The sequence below is a fragment of the Dama dama genome, chromosome 12 (genome assembly GCF_033118175.1).
Source record: "Dama dama isolate Ldn47 chromosome 12, ASM3311817v1, whole genome shotgun sequence".
Classification (NCBI taxonomy): Eukaryota; Metazoa; Chordata; class Mammalia; order Artiodactyla; family Cervidae; genus Dama; species Dama dama.
The window spans coordinates 47,687,865-47,694,951 of NC_083692.1; positions in this window are offsets into that span (position 1 = coordinate 47,687,865).

The window sequence follows — 7,087 nt, forward strand, 5'->3', positions numbered from 1 at the left end:
GTCCGGCCGGGCTCAGCGGCGGCGGCGGGAGCGCGGCCTCGGGGCGGCCCCCCGCCCGGGGCCGGCGTGTGCGGAGGACGAGTGCGCCGCCGCCGCCGCCTCCTCCCACTCCTTCTTCGCCGCCGCCGCCGCCTCAGGAGCCGCTGACAGGGGAGGCGGGAGGCGGGCGGCCGGGCCCAGGCGGCGCACTCACAGCGCCCTCTGAGGAGGAGGTCTGCGCTCTCGCCGCTCTCGAGTCGCAGACACAAAAGCCCCCAGCCTGGAGCCGCCTGCAAAACCCGCTCTGGGGCGGGCGAGGGACGTGGCGCGGCCCCGCGGCTTCCCCGCCCCGAGCTCCCCAGCCCCGCGCAGGGACGGACTTCGGGGGGGCGGGAGCCGCTGCCTGGTCCCGCGGCGCCTCCCGCCGCCGCCTAGCGCTCCGCCTCGGCCCAGCCCCCACGGCCCGCGCGCGCCTCTCGCTCCGCGCGGGGCTAGCGGGCCCGCGGCCCTGGCAGTCGGGGCGGGCAGCGCGCTCCTAGGGGCCGCCCCGCCCAGCCCCGCGCTGCTCCGCGCGCGGCGCTCCCCCACCGCCGCCGCCACTGCCGGGCCAGAGGACGCCCGGCTCGGCGGCCGATGCGCCCCGGCTTCTTCAAGGAATCCGCATCTCCGAACTTCTTCCGAGGCCGCAGCAGGCATCTTGGCCTCGCGGCCAGGGATCTGAAAGAGAAACGTACGAACCGAGAAAACTTTGTATGCGGGAGCTGGAGAGTTCTCCGCGGGCAAGTGGAGACCCAGATTCCCAACTCCGTGTCCGTGGTCTGGACACCTGTTTGTAGAATGCCACAACTGCAAGTTTTCACGACCTGATTCTTCCGAAAGCGATGCGGAATTAATATAAGAAAGGAGGGTGGGTGGGCGTGATGGGGCACCTGAACCTGATGTAGACGTTAAATTTTAGAAGGACCCCCCTGCCCTCTCCCCCGCCCGCAACACACACACAAAGCCGTGTGATTGTATGATTACTGATTCCACAGCCATTTATGCTGTGTGACCTAAGGCAACTTAAGTAACCTCTCTGAGTCTCAGATTTCTGATCTTGGAAAGGCAGTGGGGCTACATCTCTGAGATCTCTTCTGACTCTGACATTCTCTGACTTAACTTTCACGGAAATGTTTTCCCTGTTTGTTAGGTTTCCAGTTCTACTAAAGACATCTTGTAGGTGTAGACTTTAATCTTCAATCAGGTGAGACACTGACCATGCTGATCCAGAATCACTGAGAAGCACTCATTAATCATATGATTACAAACAGGAGTCTCTTCCTTTCGAAGACAAGACCCATAGAACTCATTGAGTTGCACAGATAATGACAGAACAGGTGTAAACATGAAGCCAATGTACAGTCTTAAGAACTACGTGACAGACAAGCACCAAAGCCGAGGAATCAGCTTCAAAGACAGGGTATGGTGTGGCCATGGAACAAATGTTACCCTTTCTCATTTAATAGGTTTGGGGAGAAATTTCTAATTTTAAGATTCAGACTAGGATATGCTAGGAAAATTTTTACAGGAGGCACGTGTAAGGAGAACCACCCACCAACTCCCCACCCCCAACAATGCAAGCCCCACAACTAGTATGTAAGCTCCATGCAGGCAGGAATTTTGTGCAGTATGTTATCCTTTGGTACCTAACAGTGACTGGCAAGTGTTCAAAAATTTTTTGTTCTTGAATGAATGCGTGAATAACAGACTGGATATGGTCCTTAGTGAACTAGATCGACAGGATTTTGGTAAGTGTGATAAACTCAAGCAAATGCTAAGTATTGGATTATATATTCTAACTCACATGGTCATTGAGAGAAGATGTGAAAGCACTTTGAAAATATCAGGTAATATGGAAATAGAGTTTCCTTATATGATCCTTAGTGCAAGAAAAGTGGTTGGGAAAAATCATGGCTAAGAGATTTTGAATTCTTTATTGTATTTCCTAAAGCTAGAGACTCAGAAATAATATATAATAAAGAGAAACAAACTGTCCTCTTCTTAATGATTCATCAAGAATAAAAAGGCAGAGTTCCCTGACATCCCAGTGATTAAGACTCTGAGATTCCACTCCAAGGAGCTTGTGTTCCATCCCTGGCCAGGGAACTAAGATCCCGCCTATGGCAAATTGGAGGCAAAAAAAAAAGAAAGACCATTTTACTTGGCCATGGATTTTTAGGTTATTTTGACTTCTAAATCCTGACTACTTATTACCTATCAGAATCACCTGAAAAGCAATTCAAAATTTCAGATTCCCAAGGCTCTCCCCAATTGTTCTGAATCAGAATTCCCAGGAAGAGGTCTAGCAATCTGTCTTTAAATGCTCTCTCGGTGACTGTACAAAAAGAACATGGTGTATGATACTCCTTATGTTCCCAGTGTGACAAATTCCTAATAAAAACATCCCTTCGCCTTGCTGTTATACTCTTTTTTCATGGGTCTTGGATATGAGTTCCAGAATTTCTCTTTAGTCTCTCATATGGAGAGATGCCCAGGTCTTTAGTCTCTCGTATGAGAGATACCCAGGTCGGCCGGTGCCCAACATGCTACTGGAGATCAGTGGAGAAATAATTCCAAAAAGAATGAAGAGATGGAGCCAAAGCAAAAACAACACCCAGTTGTGGATGTGACTGGTGATGGAAGTAAGTCTGATGCTGTAAAGAGCAATATTGCATAGGAACCTGGAATGTTAGGTCCATGAATCAAGGCAAATTGGAAATGGTCAAACAGGAGATGACAAGAGTGAACATCGACATTTTAGGAATCAGCAAACTAAAATGAACAGGAATGGGTGAATTTAACTCAGATGACCATTATATCTACTACTGTGGGCAAGATTCCCCTAGAAGAAATGTAGTAGCCCTCATAGTCAGCAAAGAGTCTGAAATGCAGTACTTGGATGCAATCTCAAAAACGACAGAATGATCTCTGTTCACTGCCAAGGCAAACCATTCAATATCACAGTAATCCAAGTCTATGCCCTGACCAGTAATGCTGAAGAAGCGGAAGATGAATGGTTCTATGAAAACCTACAAGACCTTCTAGAACTAACACCCCAAAAAGATATCCTTTTCACTATAGGGTACTGGAATGAAAAAGTAGGAAGTCAAGAAACACCTGGAGTAACAGGCAAGTTTGGCCTTGGAGTACAGAATGAAGCAGGGCAAAGGCTAATAACAGTTTTGCCAAGAGAAAGCACTGGTCATAGCAAACACCGTCTTCCAACAACACAAAAGAACATTCTACACGTGGACATCACCAGATGGTCAATACCAAAATCAGACTGATTATATTCTTTGCAGCCAAAGATGGAGAAGCTCTATACAGTCAGTAAAAACAAGATGGGAGCTGACTGTGGCTCAGATCATGAACTCCTTATTGCCAAATTCAGACTTAAATTGAAGGAAGTAGGGAAAACCACTAAACCATTCAGGTATGATCTAATTCAAATCCCTTATGATTATACAGTGGAAGTGACAAATAGATTCAAGGGATTAGATCTGATAGAGTGCCTGAAGAACTATGGATGGAGGTTCATGACATTGTACAGGAGGCAGTGATCAAGACCATCCCCAAGAAAAAGAAATGCAAAAAGTCAAAGTGGTTGTCTGAGGAGGCCTTACAAATAGCTGTGGAGAGAAGTGAAAGGAGAAAAGGAAAGATATACCCATTTGAATGCAGTGTTCCAAAGAATAGCAAGGAAAGATAAGAAAGGTCTTCTTCAGTGATCCATGCAAAGAAATAGAGGAGAACAATAGAATGGGAAAGACTAGAGATCTTTTCAAGAAAATTAGAGATACCAAGGGAACATTTCATGCAAAGATGGGAAAAATAAAGGACAGAAGTGGTATGGAATCTAACAGAAGCAGAAGATATTAAGAAGAGGTGGCAAGAATACACAGAAGAACTGTACAAAAAAGATCTTCATGACCCAGATAATCACGGTAGTGTGATCACTCATCTAGAGCCAGACATCCTGGAATGTGAAGGTGAGTGGGCCTTAGGAAGCATCACTATGAACAAAGCTAGTGGAGGTGATGGAATTCCAGTTGAGCTATTTCAAATCCTAAAAGATGATGCTGTGAAAGTGCTGCACTCAGTATGCCAGCAAATTTGGAAAATGCAGCAGTGGCCACAGGACTGGAAAAGGTCAGTTTTCATTCCAATCCCAAATAAAGGCAATCCCAAAGAATGCTCAAGCTACCGCACAATTGCACTCATCTCACACGCTAACAAACTAATGCTCAAAATTCTCCAAGCCAGGCTTCAACAGTACATGAACCATGAACTTCCAGATGTTCAAGCTGGATTTAGGAAAGGCAGAGGAACCAGAGATCAAATTCCCAACATCCGTTGGATCATCAGAAAAGCAAGAGAGTTCCAGAAAAACATCTACTTTTGCTGTATTGACTATGCCAAAGCCTTTGAGTGTGTGGGCCACAACAAACTGTGGAAAATTCTTCAAGAGATGGGAATACCAGACCACCTAACCTGCCTCCTGAGAAATTTGTATGCAGGTCAAGAAGCAACAGTTAGAACTGGACATGGAACAACAGATTGGTTCCAAATTGGGAAAGGAATATGTCAAGGCTGTATATTGTCACCCTGCTTATTTAACTTATATGTAGAGTACATCATGTGAAATACCAGGCTGGATGAAGCACAAGCTGGAATCAAGATTGCCAGGAGAAATATCAATAACCTCAGATATGCAGATGACACCACACTTATGGCAGAAAGCAAAGAAGAACTAAAGAGCCTCTTGATGAAAGTGAGAGGACAGTGAAAAAGTTGGCTTAAAGCTCAACATTCAGAAAACTAAGATCATGGCATCCAGTCCCATCACTTCATGACAAATAGATGGGGAAACAATGGAAACAGCAAGAGACTTTAATTTTTGGGGCTCCAAAATCACTGCAGATGGTGACTATAGCAATGAAATTAAAAGACACTTACTCCTTGGAAGAAACGCTATGACCAACCTAGACAGCTTATTCAAAAGCAGAGACATTACATTGCCAACAAAGATTCGTGTAGTCAAAGCTATGGTTTTTCCAGTAGTCATATATGGATGTGATAGTTGGACTATAAAGAAAGCTAACTGCCAAAGAATTGATGTTTTTGAACTGTGATGTTGGAGAAGACTCTTGAGAGTCCCTTGGACAGCAAGGAGATCCAAACAGTCCATCCTAAAGGAAATCAATCCTGAGTATTTATTGGAAGGACTGATGTTGAAGCTGAAACTCCAATACTTTGGCCACCTGATGCATAGAACTGACTCATTTGAAAAGACCCTGATACTGGAAAAATTGAAGGTGGAAGAAGGGGACGACAAAAGATAAGATAGTTAGATGGCATCACTGACTCAATGGACATGAGTTTGAATAGGCTCCAGGAATTGGTAATGGACAGGGAAGCCTGGCATGCTGCAGTCCATGGGTCACAAAGAGTCGAACACGACTGAGCCACTGAGATGAACTGATGGAGAGCTGCAGGTAAAGCTAGCTGTTGTTGGTGGGCCTTCCCCTTCATTTAAAGAAGTACATGCTCAGTCATGCCTAAATCACAGTAGAATGCACAGCTTAAGCTAGAGCATGGATCGATAAACTTTTTCTCTGGAAGCCCAGATAATAAATATGAGTTTTGTAGGCCATGCATTCTCTGTCACAGTTACTCAATTCTGCCTTTATATAAGGAAAGCAACCATAGACAATATATAAGTAAGTGGGTGTGGCCATGTTCCAGTAAGACTTTGTATATAAAAACAGTGTGCTGAATTTGGCCCATAGGCTGTAATCTGCTGACCCCAGACTATAAACTGGATCACGTAAAGGACTTTGGAGATCAGAGGACAGGCATAGGCTGCAGATACAAATAAGGAAACAATTACCTAAGACTGGATAAACTCACCCAATACCAATGAGGAATGAGAGCCAAGAACAAAATCCAGGGAAATGCTGACATTTTAAAGGATGGACTGAAATAGAGGAGCCTGTAAAGGAAAATAAGAAGGAATGAAAAATTAAAAAAAAAAAACAAAAATAGGAGTGTTAGGGCACTCAAGAAAAGGGAGAAATGATCAACATTTTCACATTCTACGGAAAGAAATACTCATTTCTGTCATATCATCCTTGGCCTGGTATCTACTCTACCTCCTTGTTTTCTTATATTTTGAAGTATTTTATAGTTTTGCTGCTAAATTTTTACATTTCAAAATTTTACCTGTTTATAGGTAACATGGTGAACATAGTAGAGTTGTTAAACATAAAGATGCTAATTGAGAGCAGGAGGAGAAGGGGGCGACAGAGGATGAGATGGTTGGATGGCATCACCTACTTAATGGACATGAGTTTCAGCAAACTCTGGGAGATAGTAAAGGACGGGAAGCCTGGTATGCTGCAGTCCATGGGGTCACAGAGTCAGAATGACAGCAACTGAGCAACAACAACAAAAATAAGTTGGTTTAGATTAACATGCAAACTTTTTTTCAGAAAAAAGGAAATATTTTATAAACTTGTAAAATCATGATTTTTTCACATTAAATAAAAATTTAAAAACCCAATTCTAGATATTTGGTAAGTTTGCAATATTGGTTTAAATGCTTTCAGAAGACAATTGAAACCATGGTCAGTTTTGCAGCCTTTATACATTGGTCACCTATATCCAGGATCCCTTTGTTGACAAATACAGATGAGTTATTAACGCTCAGTGTTGAGAGAATCAAAACAGCACACTTTGGGGGACTGCTTGTTTGAATCAAGATTCAATCAAAACATAAAAATCATGTAGTAATTTGAACAATAATTTAATCAAAGAATTGCTAACCATAGCAGAAGGTTGCCGTGGGGAGAGATTGGATAGTAAAGAGTAAAGAGAATGCTAAAAGATAGTAGTAGTAGTAATGTTAGTCGCTCAGTCGTGTCTGACTCTTTGTGACCCCATGGACTATGGCCTGCCAGGATCCTCTGTCCATGGGATTCTCCAGGCAAGAATACTGGAGTGGATTGCCATTCCCTTCTCCAGAGGATCTTTCTGACCCAGGGATTGAACCCGGGTCTCTTTCATTGCA